This window comes from Sus scrofa, chromosome 6 (genome assembly GCF_000003025.6).
Source record: "Sus scrofa isolate TJ Tabasco breed Duroc chromosome 6, Sscrofa11.1, whole genome shotgun sequence".
NCBI classification, from domain to species: Eukaryota; Metazoa; Chordata; class Mammalia; order Artiodactyla; family Suidae; genus Sus; species Sus scrofa.
This window is the reverse complement of record NC_010448.4, coordinates 91,716,021-91,733,493: the sequence shown is the minus strand read 5'-3', so window position 1 is coordinate 91,733,493 and position 17,473 is coordinate 91,716,021. Positions and strand designations below refer to the sequence as shown.

The 17,473-nt window shown below is 41.4% G+C and overlaps 1 protein-coding gene and 1 pseudogene across 3 annotated transcripts in view; one reads left to right on the top strand and one right to left on the bottom strand.

The window, feature by feature from the left end:
• The window catches only part of KIAA0319L (KIAA0319 like), a 117,127-nt gene that overhangs the window by 14,297 nt on the left and 85,357 nt on the right, over positions 1-17,473 (top strand). The gene's annotated exons all lie outside the window — the stretch shown is intronic.
• On the bottom strand, positions 16,473-17,329 carry LOC100624298 (annotated as a pseudogene).

Here is a 17,473-nt window from a genome sequence, read left to right as displayed (position 1 = left end):
ACATTAAGCAAGTCTGGGATATTTTTACATTACAATTTAATTGATGTAAGTAAAAAACAATCAGAATCTCCTAAAGTTAGCCTCTCTCCCAATGAAATGAAGTAATTGTCTTTTGCTTAAATACCCTACCCGTTAGTAAAAGATAAGCATCCTAAGTCCTTCTCTCTAGCTTGGAAAACTAACTTTGGTGGGTTTGTGTTGCCTTTTAGAAGCATTATGCAAACAGACTTATTTCCTAATGTGAGAAAGTGAAGAGGGTTAAGAAAATGGCATATTTGGGCAGTAAATCCAATTCAGTTTAAAAGCTATCTTATTTGGAATGAATAAGCAATGAGATCCTGCTGTATAGCACTGGGAACTATCTAGTCACCTATGATGGAACATGATGGAGGATAATGTGAGAAAAAGAATGTATACATGTATGTGTGACTGGGTCACTTGCTCTATAGTAGAAAATTGACCTGACACTGTAAACCAGCTATAGTGGAAAAAATAAAAATCATTAAAAAAAAAAAAAAAAAAGCTGTCTTAAATTGACTCTCCTCAGAAACTCCTCAAGGGAGGAAATAAAATAATGGAGGAAGTTATAAAAACAGAATAATAATTGCAGGACCCAAGCAAGGCCTTCTGGCTTATTTTGGAGATTGTGTAAAAGTCTTACTAATTGGAACAGCTTCCATTTCAAGGCATTGTGTGGAATCAGCAAGAACATGATCAAAATTATGTGTGTGGTTACTCTTTGGACATCTGTTTTATTTTTTATTTTTATTTTTTTATTTTTGTCTTTTTGCCTTTTCTAGGGCCACTCCCATGGCATATGGAGGTTCCCACGCTAGGGGTCTAATCAGAGCTGTAGCGGCTGGCCTACGCCACAGCCACAGCAACGCCAGATCCTTAACGCACCGAACAAGGTCAGGGATCAAACCCGCAACCTCATGGTTCCTAGTTGGATTCGTTAACCACTGTGCCACGACGGGAACTCCTGGACATCTATTTTTAAGTGATTAGTACTGAAGGGTTTGGGTCAAAATGCGTAGCTCTTGGTTTGAGGGCCTGCCCTTTGAATTTTCTTTCTGATCCTCCATCCAGGAGCTTCCTTAAGAAAAGTTAGCCTGAGAGTTCTCTTGTGGTACAGCAGGTTAAGGATCCAGTGTTGTCACTGCAGTAGCTTGGGTCACCGCAGTGATGTGGTTTTGATCCCCGGCCTGGGAACTTCCACATGCCCTTGGCACAGCCCCCCCAAAAAAGGAAAAAGGAAAGAGAAGTTAGCCCATGTGGTTAAGATCTTTTAGCCACTTTTGATTCCAGGCAACACTGGATACATTTTAGAGAGAAGTTGTAAGAATTGTTCCTGACCGCCTACCTAATCATCAACTGAGCAAGAGACAGGAGACAGAATCGCTAAGGACTTGGGAGTCAGACAAGCCTGAGTCCTGGTTCTGCTATATACTGAGTGGTATTACTGAAACCCACCATTCTTCAGGTTCCTCATCTTCAAAACAAGAATGACAGTACCTTTTACAGGATTATTTTGAAGATTAAATAAATGTTCACAAAAAGTGTTTAGTCTACTTCCAGGTACATAAATAACAATTCAGCAAATGTTAGCAGTAGTCATTATGATGTAATGACATAAAATCCTGTTTGGTTGGATTCTTATCTGATCCCAAGATGACCCAGTAAAGCAGTAGGTTTGAAGTCTTTGCTGGCTTCTGAAACTTCTGGCCAATGGGATGTCAGTCCCCACCTTTTTTATGGTATAATATGGGCAGCATTGTCAGGAAAAGTAGGCCTCCACTCAGTCTTGAGATTGGTTGAAGCCCATGACAGGGTGAGCTTACTGTGCATTTCCTATAATTATAACAAGCCGCTAAGGAGCACAATGCCTTCTTGTTTCCTCCTTCAGCCAGGGATACTTTTCCTTTGGAAGAGGACTCTGTTCTGATGCCATGACACTACCTGGCCTTCAGCCGTGTTTCACTTCCCCCAACACTGGTGATATGCTCATGTTGGGCAAAGCCTTGTGCTAGGCCAGATTGTCTCTCTCTTTGGTCAGGGCAGTGTTTTTTTTTTTTTTTTGTTTTTTTTTGTTTTTTGTTTTGTCTTTTTGCTCTTTCTTGGGCCGCTCCTGCGGCATATGGAGGTTCCCAGGCTAGGGGTCTAACTGGAGCCGTAGCCACCAGCCTACGCCAGAGCCACAGCAACGTGGGATCCGAGCCGCATCTGCAACCTACACCACAGCTCCCGGCAACGCCAGATCGTCAACCCACTGAGCAAGGGCAGGGACCGAACCCGAAACCTCATGATTCCCAGTCAGATTCGTTAACCACTGCGCCACGACGGGAACTCCCAGGGCAGTGTTTTGACTGGGGCTACCTCAATAGCATTTTTTGATTTTATGTCAGAAATAGCTTGCAGAGTTAGTTCCTTCCTTCCTTAATCTATTTATTAGGCGCCTGCTATTCTAGGCATTAGAAATGCAGTGGTGAGTAAGACAGACATGGTCTCTACCCTCGTGGAGCTTGCAGGCTAGTGATTCTTTAATCGTTACTTGGGAACAGAAATGAATTCTCTTTGATAGCAATGATGTTACTGATATCAGTGATGCTGAGGGCTCCATAGGATCTCGATAATTCAGTGATAAGGGAGACCCAGTTTTCCTTGCAGAATCCTAAGAGACTAGGCAATTTGGTGTCTCAAGATGATCTCAGTAGAGTAACCTTCTGCTACAAATTATGTAGGTGAAGCCCCTGTCTATAATGCGGTATATCTCCAGCTCTCCTTTCAATCCAGCCCACTTTCTCCACCATTTATAACCCACATCTCTGAATAAGCAGTAAGGGTGGTTATCCGGCGATTTGGAAAAGGTGCGACTATGCAGTCTTTGCCTCCAGTTTGGAACTATGTGTGAGTCCTCTGGTGATTTCATGAGTATTAGAAATACCCAGCCAGTCAGCTTTTGAAAATCTTTTCTGCATCAGGTTTGTTACTTAGGCCCTCAAGTGAGCAGTTGCAATGCAAAGCAAGCAGCAAATTACATAAATCCTGAACTTCTCTGCTCAATCACAAAAGGAAACTGTAAAAGGCCCTATGATAAGAAGGAATTATGAATGTTCCTGAATGATGAGTTAACAATCACAGGCACTGTTCTAGGAGAAGCAAAAGCAGAGAGGAATGCTGGTCATGGCCTACCAAACTCCATCAACTGCAGACTCTGCCTCTGAGCCCAGTGTAGCTCATCCCATTTCCCCTTTTTATTTATTTATTTTTTTGCTTTTTAGGGCCACATCTGCAGCATATGGAGGTTTCCAGGCTAGGGGTCAAATCGGAGCCAGCCTACACCACAGCTACAGCAACGCAGGATCCGAGCCATGTCTGTGACCTACACCACAGCTCATAGCAACGTCAGATTCTTAACCCACTGAGCGAGGCCAGGGATCGAACCGGCAACCTCATGGTTCCTGGTCATAGTCGTTTCCACTGCACCATGATGGGAACTCTGCATTTCCCCTTTTTAAACTCTCCCAGCAAGTGATGGGCTTTTGAGGAATGCTCTCTTTCTTCCAACTGGCTTAACATGCTTTGATTCTGATCCAGCAGCAATTTAAAATAAATGCGTGCTCTTGGATTCTCTCACTTTTTAGGTAATAAGTTCATTTGTATTACCAGACCTGGGAGATGGGAGTTAATATTGATTTGATTTTACTTCTGTACTCAAATTTCAGATTCAGGTTTAAAACTTTAAAGGGATTGCCATTCTGCATATTAAGAAAGGACTCCCGGTGTTCCCGTCGTGGCGCATCTGAAACAAATCTGACTAGGAACCATGAGGTTGCGGGTTTGATCTGTGGCCTCACTCAGTGGGTTAAGGATTCGGTGTTGCCGTGAGCTGTGGTGTAGGTTGCAGACCCAGCTCGGATCTGGTGTTGCTGTGGCTGTGGCGTAGACCTGCAGCTACAGCTCCAGTTAGACCCCTAACCTAGGAACCTCCATATGCCACAGATGCGGCCCTAAACACACACACACACACAAAAGGATTCCTGTTTTTTTGCTTTTTTTTTTTTTAAGTACACCTCACAGCTTATTGTCCTTAACTGAGGGCAACCTGAGTCTGCTGGAAGCATATGGATTTAGGCCTGGTAGAATGAGTGAGTCTTAATCAGAATAAATGAAGCTGCCTTGTAGAGAGAAGCTAAAGAGCCAAATTCCACTTCAGAAAGTTGAATCCTGCTGGGTCAGTGTTGGCTCTTGGCCTGAGCTAAAAAAACAAAACAAAACAAACAAACAAACAAAAAACTTGTGCTGAATACCATGCTTCTCTTTTTTTTTGACCATGACTGAACCCAGGCCACAGTAGTGAAAGCACCAAATTGTAACCACTAGACTACAAGGGAACTCCCCCAGGCTTCTCTTCTACCTGTGCATTCTACAACTTTAGTCTCTAACTGCTTGGCTTTCTTTTTCTCTTTTTTCAGTTTGATTTTTTTTTTTTTTTTTTTCCTTTTTGGGGCCAAAACCTGTGGCATATGGATGTTCCCAGGCTAGGGGTCGAATCGAAACTACAGCTGCTGGCCTAGACCACAGCCATAGCAACTCGGGATCCAAGCCAAGGATGCGAACTGCACCACAGCTCACTGCAACGCTGGGTCCTTAACCTAATGAACAAGGCCAGGGATCGAATCTGCATCCTCATGGATACTAGTTGGATTTGTTACTGCTGAGCCACAGTGGGAACTCCTGGTTTGATTTATTTAACCCTTTCATATCTGATGATAAAAGTCACACATTCTTAATGTAGAAAGTTTAGGAAATGCATATTCCAGATAGAAATAAATACTTCCTGTGAATCCCATTGCCAGAGATGACCACTGTGTACCTGCAGCTGTAGTATCAGGGATATCCCTGGAGAAGTTGTGTTTTGTGAGGTCTTGCTTTCTCTGCTCAATTCTGACTTTTACTGGAGGCCGTTATGGCACCAGCCTCTCTAGACCTGGTAGAAGGGAGGTTTTCTATTCTTGTCGATGCCATGTCCCAGCCTAACAGAAGCTGCAGGCTCTTCCTCTCTACTTGATTTTCAGAATCACTCTCAGCTATGCTCTACAGAGTGTGCTTATAAGCTGTACCCTGACATTTCTCATACTGCACTTTTCAAATCATAGGGTGGATTTTCATATTACCCATTCTGTGAACGTTTAAAGGGAGGACCTGGCTCCTAAGCTCAGGGAAGCAGATCTTGAGCAGGGTTATTTGCCCAGGATAGTCAGGACAGAAGGAAAAGTTTTCTGGCCTTTCCAAGGAGACTTTCGCTGACAAGGAAGACTTTCCCTTCCTTCCCCAAGCTGTTTTGATTGAACTGTTTCGCCCCCACTCTTTCATATTCATGTGGGGGTTGCTGCCTTGGCAGCGGGGAAGAAGAAGTAAAGAGTGAAGGCCCTTTGTATATGGCATGTTTTCAAGATTTTTTTTTGCTGTGTGCTCATGGGGAGTGTGTGTATGTGAGAGAGAGCGCGCAAAACACATTTGGATATCCTTATTGCTCGAAATAATGTCACTTTGATGCACCATTTTACAGATGAGGATGAGGAAAGGCCAGATGCTCTGTGGCTAAACAGAGTCTGTATGAGGTAACTGGGTAGTGAAGAATGTTGACCGTTTTGCCCAGATTTTTATTTCTGTCAGTAGAGTATGTGAATTGCAGTCAACTTGAAAATGGAAGTATAAGACAAAGGTGTGTGTGTATATATACACACACACATATACATATATATGTATGTATATATATGTATATATGTACTTGTCATAAAAATGAAGTTATTGAAAGCCATACATCCAGAGTAAGTAAAACAAATGGTACCAAATTACCTGAATGCTACATTATGTCAATGACTAACTACATTACGTTTTTCTAATATTTGTGATCTCTGGCTCTTGATATGTGTTATCTTGTATTCAGTGCCTTAAAATATGCTTACTGCATTTCAATACCTTCTTTAGTATGCTTAATTCAGATCACTTATGATAATATCTAGGTGTTATGTGCATAGTATAGATACATATAATTCATGTCAACAAACACTGTCCCTGGCTAAATAAAACTTATTTCCTGCCATCAGAGAGTTCACACTATGGAGGCAGAGATAGATGTAGAAACATAAAGAAGCATGATAAATTTCAAGATGTGTTATGGGAACACAAACAGAGGGGCAGGGAAGAGCTGAACCCTGTTCTATAGCAGGCTGGTGAGATAAGTGCTATTCTGATCCCTTTGAACTTCTTTCTCCCAGATTCATCTGAAGTGGTTTTTAACCTGTGGAGCACTTTCACTTCTTTATCACAGGGAGGGGGTGGGGTAGGGGGAAGAGTATGTACAGCTCTATAAAGTCTAGAGAATAAGAGCCCTCAGAAAATTACTTTTATTTCTGTACAGATATTATACAGATTGGCTTTGATTTAATTTGAATAATCCAGCTCTTAAAAATTCTAAGAATACTAACTACTCATACAGTTTCACTTTCATTTACACACAGATGAGAAAGCATCTGTAGTTCTGCATTTTATTTGCTACAAGCAGAAAGTGGTTTGAGATATTTAAGTAGCTGAAGCTTGGTTGTATTGAGTCCTTGCATGTCCCAGTTCAGCCCACTGCAGTTTTTTTTTTTTTTTTTATATGAGACTTACATAATATTCCAAAATGAGAGATTTTTAATGGATAAATTGATAGAAATTTTTCCTCTATTGGCATATCTGCTAACATGACACTTCATGGTTTGCTATGTTATTTCATCCTGAGCTTATTGCTGTTTTAATTTACATATCTCTGCTGCAGCCCTCTAAATGACCTCTTTAGAAACAACAAAATCCCTCAGGAAAAAACAAGGAAAACAACAGCAACCCAAAGCAAAAAACCTTCTGCACAAACAAATCAGTGCTCAGATTCAAGGTTTATTGTGTGGGTTTCCAAAGAAGGTTGGTATGATTATGAATGCAAATAATTTATCAACCCTTCAGTCAGAGACAGCAGTCAACTGTGGTTCTTAGCAGTAACATTTAAAAGTGGGCTCTACAGGGAGTTGCTAGATTCATGATGTCATATCTAGGGGCTTTTCTCTTTAGAAATAGAAAAAAGGCCTTTTTGGGACAATTTTTTGTTTTGTTTTGTTTTGTTTTTTTTGGCTGCCTCTGTGCCATGCAGAAGCTTCGGGGCCAGGGATTGAACCCAAGCCACAGCAATGACAATGCCAAGTACTTAACCACTAGGCCACCGGGGAACTCCTAGGACCACTTTTATGTACAGGCCAGAATTTATCTGTTATCGTGTGGTACCTGTGCTTTTTGAAGTACAATGACAGTGCTACATACAGAGGTGTGGGTTCCTTTACACTGTGGCTTGGAGGCGTGCTCTCCTTGCTGACAGCATTCTCCAATCTTTTAGTCATAAGGTGGTGGGAGAAAAAGTGAAGCAGGAGATTCTGAGTATATTATATGCAGCAGTATAACCCCCAGTCACCATTTTTTTTTTTCTTGAGTACATGGTTTAATCATTTGCTTTCAATTTGCCTTTAAATATTATAAAGCCTTTGATGACTAGATCATTTCTGAGCAGGTGACTTTATGGTAGGAGAGCTATTTTCAGCTGTACCAGTGTTTCGATTAATACTCTCACTTATAACTTGGTTGTGAAGAAGTCTTTGGACTAAACCTTAGCAGATAGGTCTTTTGAAACTGTATAGCAACTATATCCAATTAATGCAAACTTTTGTTTTATTGCTAAGTATCAGGTAGAAGCTGAAGGCCTGAGAGTTGTGATAGACTGGTTTCTGTTCTTCATCTGGGTGACCAGAACTTTAAGAGGTGTTTTTTTCTTTTCCTTTTCATCATTACTCAGGAGAAAGGAAATTGAATAGATTTAGATGTCATCAGTGATAGATGACTATTTGCTTAGGTGAACTGGGAAGCTATTCTCCACTGTTGTTTTTTTCAGAAAGTTTCATGGTGAAAGCCTATCTTGCCTGTGAGTGAAGTGGAGTGGTCTGAAATGGATAGATAGCTCAGGGAACTGAAATTTGGTTGGTCCCTTCATGAGGAAAGATTGCTTTGTGATTTAAAAAGATTTTTCAGCTCAGTGTTTAGGCAGGAAAGGCTGTCGCCTGGCTGGTTATATTGGATTTTGCTATCTCTTTTTAATCCATTTGGCTTTTCTTGAGTTTCCTTTTGCATATCTCTCATTTTACCTCTCATTCAGTGCTCTCCCCAGTTTAATTCAAAAAGCTCTTTCTCATTTCTTAGTGAACTGGGAACTTTGCTTTTTCTTCTCTCCATCCCTCCCTTTTTTTTTTAGCCAAGGAAATGAATTAAGAATCTGATTAAAACTTAAGTAGTTCCATATTAAAACTTTTGCCAGATTTTGTTAATTAAAAAAACCCCTCATACATTTATTTAAATACTGGGTAAACTTTAAAAATTAACAAATATTTCTTTGAATGCCTGTTGTATGCCAGGCATTTTTTTTTTTTTTACTGTTTTTTAAAAAAAATAACTCAATGAATTTTACATTTATAGTTGTACAGTGATCATCACAACCCAATTTTATAGCATTTCCATCACAAACCCCCCACTCATCCCCCCACCCCCAACCTGTCTCATTTGGAAGCCATACATTTTTCAAAGTCTGTGAGTCAGTATCTTTCTGCAGAGAAGTTCATTGTGTCCTTTCTTTAGATTCCACATGTAAGTGATAGCATATGATGTACATGTCTCGTTGTCTGACTGACTTCACTTAGCATGATAATTTCTAGGTCCATCCTTGTTGCTGCAGATGCCGTTATTTCTTTCCTTTTAATGGCGGAGTAATATTCCATTGTGTATATATGTACCACATCTTCTTTATCCACTCCTCTGTTGATGGACATTTAGGTTCTTTTCATGTCTTGGCTATTGTACATAGTGCTGCAGTAAACATTCGAGTACATGCGTCTTTTTGAGTCATGGATTTCTCTGGATAGATGCCCAGGGGTGGGGTTACTGGATCAAATGGTAATCCTATTTTTAGTTTTCTGAGGAATCTCCATGCTCTTTTCCACGGTGGTTGCACCAAATTGCATTCCCACCAATAGTGTGTTAGTTCCCTTTTCTTCACACCCTCTCCAGCATTTATTGTTTGTAGACTTTGATGATGGCCCTTCTGGCCGGTGTAAGGTGTTACCTCATAGTGGTTTTTATTTGCATGTCTCTAATAATTAGTGATGCTTAACATCTTTTTATGTGTTTTTTGGCCATCTGTATGTCTTCTTTGGAGAATTATTCGTTTATGTCTTCTGCCCATTTTTTGATGGGATTGTTTGTTTTTTTGGTATGGAGCTGCAGAAGGTGTTTACAAATTTTGGAGATGAATCCCTTGTCAGTCGCTTCATTTACAAATATTTTCTCCCATTCTGTGGGTTGTCTTTTCCTTTTTTTTTTTTTTTTTTGTCTTTTTTCCTTTTCTAGGGCCACTCCCGCAGCATATGGAGGTTCATAATCGGAGCTGTAACCACTGGCCTATGCCAGAGCCACAGCAATGCAGGATCCGAGCCGCGTCTGCGACCTACACCACAGCTCATGGCAACGCCGGATCCTTAACTCACTGAGCAAGGCCAGGGATCAAACCTCATGGTTCCTAGTCGGATTCGTTAACAACTGAGCCACGATGGGAATTCCTGTCTTTTCCTTTTGTTTAGGGTTTCCTTTGCTGTGCAGAAACTTTTAAGTTTAAATAAGTATCATTTGTTTATTTTTGTTTTTATTGCCATTACTCTAGGAGGTGAATCTGAGAAGATACTGCTGTGGTTTATGTTGGAGAGTGTTTGGCCTATGTTTCCCTCTAAGAGTCTTATAGTATCTGGTCTTACATTTAGGTTTTTAATCCATTTTGAGTTTATTTTAGTGTATGGTATTAGGAAGTGTTCTAATTTCATTCTTTTATGTGTGGCTGTCCAGTTTTCCGAGCACCACTTATTGAAGGGGCTGTCTTTTCTCCATTGTATATTCTTGCCTCCTTTTTCATAGATTAGTTGACTCTAGGTGCGTGGGTTTAATTCCGGGCTTTCTGTCCTGTTCCACTGGTGTATATTTCTGTCTTTGTGCCAGTACCGTATGATTTCGATGACTGTGGCTTTGTAGTATAGACTGAAGTCAGGGAGCCTGATTCCTCCAGCTCCATTTTTCTTTCTCAAGATGTCTTTGGCTATTCTGGATCTTTTTTGCTTCCAAACAAACTTTAAAATATTTTGTTCCAGTTCTGTGAAAAACGTCCTCGGTATTTTGATAGGGATTAGAGTGAATCTGTAGATTGCCTTGAGTAGTATAGTCATTTTGATAATACTGGTTCTTCCAATGCAAGAGCATGGTATGTCTTTCTATTTTTGTGTGTAATCTTTGATTTCTTTTGTCAGCATCTTATAGTTTTCAGAGTACTGGTCTTTTGTCTCTTTAGGTAGGTTTATTCCTAGGTATTTTATTCTTTTTGATGTGATGGTAAATAGAATTGTTTCCCTGATTTCTCTTTCTGATCTTTCGTTGTTAGTATATAGAAATGCTGTCGATTTCTGTGTATTAATTTTGTATCCTGTGACTTTGCCAAATTCATGGATGAGCTCTAACTGTTCTCTGGTAGCGTTTTTAGGATTTTCTAGGTATAGTATCAAGTCATCTGCAAATAGTGATAGTTTTACTTCTTCCTTTCCAGTTTGGATTCCTTTTATTTCTTTTATTTCTCTGATTGCCGTGGCTAGGAGTTCTAAAACTGTGTTGAATAGTAGTGGTGAGAGTGGACATCCTTGTCTTGTTCCTGCTCTCAGTGGGAATTCTTTCAACTTTTCACCATTGAGATTGATGTTAGCTCTGGTTTTGTCATATACAGCCTTTATAATGTTGAGGTAGGTTCCCGCTGTGTCCACTTTCTGAAGGGTTTTTATGAGAAATGGTTGTTGGATTTTGTCAGAGGCTTTTTCTGCATCTATTGAGAGGATCATATGGTTTTTATTCTTCAGTTTGTTAATGTGGTTTATTATACTGATTGATTTGTGGATATTGAAGAATCCTTGCATCCCTGTATGCCAGGCATTTTGCTGTGCCTGCAGATGCAGAGATACAGGATACAGGATTTAATCCCAGCACTTAAAGAGGGCAGAGTGTTTGAGGAAGACAAACAAATATGATCCAGTGAGAGAAATACTATGATGGAGGTGTGTGGAGGATGTGGAGAAGAGAGGAATCTTGGAGTGAAAGTTTCAAGAAAGACTCTCTGGAAGGAGTGGTGCCTGAGCTAATATGATGTGTAATAACAGCAACAAAAGTAATGTCAGCTGATAATTACTGAGCTATAACAACATGCCAGGCATTGTTTAAGTACTTTATATAGTTTATTTCCTTTTGTATCTGTGATAACTCTGTTATCATTTCTATTTTTACTCATGAATAAACCAAAATTTTGACCCAAGATGACACAAATAGTAAGTTGACTGCATTGATAGTCAAACCCAGACAGTCTTATTTCAGGAGCAAAAGCCTTAACCAGACTTGTAGGGTGGGGATCAGAAGATGGGATGAGATGGAATAAGGGTATTGGTCTTTTTTTTTTTTTTTTTTTTTTTTTGTCTTTTTGCCTATTCTAGGGCCACTCCCACGGCATATGGAGGTTCCCAGGCTAGGGGTCAAATCAGAGCTGTAGCCGCCAGCCTATACCAGCGTCACAGCAATGTGGGATCCAAGCCGAGTCTGCAACCTATACCACAACTCACGGCAACGCCAGATCCTTAACCCACTGAGCAAGGTCAGGGATCGAACCTACAACCTCATGGTTCTTAGTCGGATTTGTTAACCGCTGACCACGATGGGAACGCCTCTTTTTTTTTTTTTTTTTTTTGGTCTTTTTTGCCATTTCTTGGGCCACTCCTACGGCATATGGAAGTTCCCGGGCTAGGGGTGGAATCGGAGCTGTAGCTGCCAGCCTACGCCAGAGCCACAGCAACGCAGGATCCGAGCCGCATCTGCGACCTACACCACAGCTCACGGCAACGCCGGAACCATGACCCACTGAGCAAGGGCAGGGATCGAACCCGCAACCTCATGGTTCCTAGTCAGATTCGTTAACCACTGCGCCACAATGGGAACTCCCTCTTTTTTTTTTTTTTTTTTTTTAAAGGCTGCATCTGTGGCATATGGAAGTTCCAGGCCAGGGGTCAAATTGGAGCTACAGCTGCAGGCTTATGCCACAGCCACAGCGACACCAGATCCGAGCTGTGTCTACGACCTACACCACAGCTCACAGCAACACCGGACCCCTGACCCACTGAGTGAGGCCAGGGATCATTGAACCCACATCCTCATGGATACTAGTTGGATTGGTTTCTGATGTGCCACAATGGGAACTCCTGGTATTGGTCTTGATATGGATTTTCTTGTTCTTTTTTCTTTTTTGGTCACTCCATGGCATATGGAGTTTCTGGGCCTTGGATCAGATCCGAGCAGTAGTTGAGACCTACGCCATAGGTATAGCAATGTTGGGTTTTAACCCACTGTGCTGGGCTAGGACTCAAACCTGTGTCCCCATGCTCCAGAGACACCACTGATCCCATTGCACCACAGTGGGAACTCTGATGTGAGATTTTCTTCTGGAAACAAAATTTTTAATGTAATTTTCTGAGGGTTCTATGTGAACTTCCAACCTTACCTTGGAGAAGTGGATGTATTTTCTCATTAAAACCGAAATTAAATGAGGGCAGTTATCATAGTTCCTTTAACCTGTGAAGTTCAGTTTTAGTTAGGTTAAAAGAACACTTCCCCCTCTTTTGCCTGTAAGTATTGCCCTCTGCTAAGTAGATGTTATGGTACTGTTTTTCTCTGTAACAAATGCCACAATCCAGTACCTATGAAAACTTTTGTTTGTTTGTTTGTTTTTTGTCTTTTTGTCTTTCTAGGGCTGCATCTGTGGCATATGGAGGTTCCCAGGCTAGGGGTCTAATCGGAGCTGTAGCCATCCGCGTACACCACAGCCACAGCAACTTGGGATCCGAGCCACGTCTGTGACCTACACTGGCAACGCCGGGTCCTTAACCCACTGAGCGAGGCCAGGGATCGAACCCAAAACCTCATGGTTCCTAGTCTGATTTGTTAACCACTGCACCACGACGGGAATTCCTGAAACTTGTTTACCGTAAGTCTTTTTTCTTTTTTTTTGCAAACTCTTGACATTTGGAAGTTCCAGGGCCAGAGACTGAACCTGCACCACAGCAGTGACAATTCCGTATCCTTTACCTGCTAAGCTAGGAAACTACTTCGCCATCAGGGAACTCCCTGTCAGCAGTTTTACAGGAGAAAACCTATTCTTCTTGGTATTCTTAACCGGAGAAGTGCTATAACTCTCTGGTTTTGTGATCAAGTCATTGGAAGCTTGTTTTTTCTTCTAGCAGCCAATCAAGAGTTAATGTGAATGGTGGCTAAGAGATATCTTGTGGGCAGCTAGTTTCATGGAGAGTTTGTCTTTGATCAGAATGGTCTTTGGGAAAAATGGAAACATTCCCGTCAAGGGAAAGGAGTCAGAATATGGATACAAAGCCTATTGATTCTTGTTTAGCAGTTAGTTTTTTTTCTAGCAAATCACCTAAACCATAACATTTAACAAACTGTGCTCTTAACAAAGCTAAGCACACAGAAAGGCAATGAATAGTAATTATTTTCTTTTCTAAGGACTGCTTTGTGAGGTGACTGCCACCTTTCAATCTAACCTGTAAGCAGTTGAGGAAGAAAGTATTGGCCCTTTTGAAAAGGAAGAGAGAGGGCAATGGTTATTACCCTGGCTTTTCCCAAACTTCATAATACCTGATTGTGCCCGTCAAAGGATTTAGTTACCTCCTCTGCCTTGCTTTTTGAATATGCTAACCCCCGCAGGAGAGAACTGGTGTGGAGAGTAACATGGAACCATTTTTGTATTTGTTTATTAGTGGGTGTACAAGTGACAGACATGCTGACAGTCAAAAGGAAGGTAGAGTGTGCCCCCTGATGTGGTTTGTTTTTGAACAGTCCCTTTGAGTTGTTTTGGGGATTGATAATATCCTTGCCTGTCTCATTTTCATGTGGCATCCATCTTGGCGGAGACCCACTGCTTCTGAGAGAACGCATACTTCTGATGATAGCTTCAGGAAGATAAATGGTGTAGAGCCATAGTGCAGTCACTGACTTAAGCACCAAATTTAAGGCATCTGCTTTCTTGGTAATGGTTCAGTACAGGTATAATTATCACATGAAAACTGTGAATGGATTCTTGACCACATTATGAAATTGTGAAATTGCCAAGACCGGCTCAGCAGGTTATGGCTAAAGAACTGGTGCTGTGAAGCTTAAGGAAAAAAGTTAACATAAAACAAGACACAGAGACATTTATCTTAAAGGTGGGAACCGGGGGACTCAAGGTCTCAGGGACCAAGAGTGCCGCCTCAAGAAACCACACTGCTTTTATTGTGCTCTTTGGGATTATGTCAAGTGAGGAGGGGGCTATAGGTGCAGGATATAGTTTTTTGTTTTTTTTTTAATGTTCTTTTATTATTTTAAAAGTCACAGAGCTGGTAGATGGTTAAGCTTTTACTCTGACCTTTAGGCGTCAGCTATCTATGCATAGCATTCTAGAGCATCACCATTGTGCTTCTGCAGATGGCGTGCCTATCTGCAGCAACCCAGTGTGCCTAGGTTTGCACCTTGGTTCTCCTTGCTAATGCATATCTTGCCAACGACCCCTCATAACCCCCTTAGGGCCATGAGGCTCATCTTCCTCCTATTCTTTTTTTTTTTTTTTGTCTTTTTGCCATTTCTAGGGCCGCTCCCACGGCATATGGAGGTTCCCAGGCTAGGGGTCGTATCAGAGCTGTAGCCGACGGCCTACGCCAGAGCCACAGCAACTCGGGATCCGAGCCGCGTCTGCAACCTACACTACAGCTCACGGCAATGCCGGATCGTTAACCCACTGAGCAAGGGCGGGGACCGAACCGCAACCTCGTGGTTCCTAGTCGGATTCGTTAACCACTGCGCCACGACGGGAACTCCCTTCCTCTTATTCTTTAGAGGACGTATCATGCTGTGCAAACCGCGTGCCTATCCGCACAGGTCTGGTGTGTCTAGACCAATGCATTATGTCTTCATTCAGCTGACCACATGAATAACTTATGCCTTTAGGTCTTCTTAAGCTTAAGTCATTTGCCAGCACTACGACTGTTTTCCAAGCAGGGATATAGGGTAAAGTAAAGCAGGACAAGATGGAGTTTTCAGCCTAGAAAGTAGAAGCAAAGAGGCTAAGAAAATATTGTAGAAATATGTTTCACGACATGAAATTTCAAGAAAAGAATTTTAGTTTCAATGAATGTTAAAAAGTAAGTGCACATTGTGCCTATAAAATACCCCAACCATGTGTAGTTTTCCACAGATCACCCTCCACTCCCCTTCCTAGGAGAAGAACTTATCAACTGCTTTTTTTTTTTTTTTTTTTCCTAATAATATTGGTGGGGCATTCTCTTGACTGCCATTCCCACCATTTCAGCCCTTCTCTGGGATAATGTTTGGTGAATTTGGTTAAGGTATAAATTCCCAATAACCTCAACAATGTGATTCCTAAGATAGCAAGCATTCTGTCTCTACTTCCATCTTGGTTGTCAGCCAGCACAGTTTCCAAGTCAGCCAGAGAAGTCAAGCTCATTACCTGAGACTTAAGAATGCTGTAGGCAACAGCACTGTCTCTAAATATTTCCAGAGTTGTTCACAGCTTTCTGAAAATATTTGATGAATTTCCTTCTGGCAATAATTCTTATATTCTATAGACTTTTTTATTCTGCTACTTGGAATTATGAAACCTGGTGTAGATTTTGTGCCAGATTTATTGAATTCTGTCTTTTGGGAGGTGGTAATGGTAAGTAAGCATTGCTAGTTCCAGAGCCTCCTGTTTTGGGGATCCTCCAGGCAATTCATATGAAAGCCTGTGTTCTCTGCTTTGTCATGACTTTAGAAAGAAAGGGACTAGCTCTCTCTTCCTGTTTTCACCCTGGGTAAGCTTTCTATGTGCTCCTACCAAGAATGAGTTCTAGACTTTTTCAAAGGGTTTTTAGCCTAATGTTCGACCACCTGTAAGCCCTTTTTTGGTAAGGATTTAATACTGCTTTTGTTTAGGCCCTGGAAGCAGAGCCAGGCTATGGAGGCGTGGGCAAGAGAGGAACTGATCTAAAATTGGAACTTATTTTCATCTTACCTTTTGTCCAAGTTACTTCTAGAATCCAATATTGACTCTACCAATGCTTCCCCACTTGCTTCTCTGATAAATCCTTTTTCTCAAGATCAATATTAATGAAAACATGAAAACGGAATCTCAGAGAAGTTAAATTACTTTTCAGAGATTAAATTACTAGTAAGTGATGGATCTTGATCTGAAACTGGAACCCTTGTTTTTTTTTGGATCAGTTATTTAATTGGGTTCTTTGTTTATAAAACAAACTTGTGAAGATAAATCCCATTTGTGAAGGCAAGCCCTGGAGCTAAGGAACAGCCTTGACTCTTCGCAGAATTTGTGAGTCCACAGCTTTCTGCTCTGTAATTTCCTATTTCTCTTTCTCTGCGTCAAAGATCTCACCTTCTTGGTGCTTGGGCTTATGTAGCTTCTTTTTCTTGAAGTAAGCACCAATAAGGTGTTCTGGGATTTTTACTCCACTGATAACACTTTTGGTGGAGGTGGAAATAACAAATTTCTGGTTTGTTCTACACAGAGGAACTCGATTGAGGGACAGAGGTCCAGTCACCAGTAGCAAGCCACTGCTCAGCTGCTTCAGGAAAATGGCCTTCTTGCCTCTGTGGTGTCTGGTGAGGGTGATCAGAACGGTCCCAGGAGTGACGTTAGCCTGCAGTTTCTCCCTTGCTTACTGAAGGGTTTTTTGCCATGACTCAACAGCTTTCAGGGTACATCTTCAGGAGGATAATAGCTAGGCATTTTTCGAAGTTTAACCACTTGGGTACCACCATTCTTGTCACCACCAATGGGTTTTGAGTTGGCGGTGACGAGTAGTAAGAACCCTCACCTTCTTTTCTTTTCAACCTTGGATTTAGCTGCTGAATACATCTTCTTATACAAAGCCTTTCTGGAATACATAGCCGATCAGGAATACCTGCCAATTCTTCTGACCAGGACAGGGTTTCGGCAGCAGTGGGGCTTCCCCTTCTTAACCTTCTTAGCCTTTTTAACCTTGCCACCACCATTAGCCTTCTTGGCTTCAGACTTTTTCTCCTTAGTATCTGGTTTCTTAGCTTTTTCGCCTGCCATCTTAAAAGACGGGAAAGAGCTGGAATCCTTGTCTTCTAACTGTGTAAGATGATTTATCATCCTTTAACCATCTAAGAGGAAGAGTTATGATTCACTGAATGGATGAAAAAGATCTCCCCTTCTCCCATTTTTGTTATTGAACAC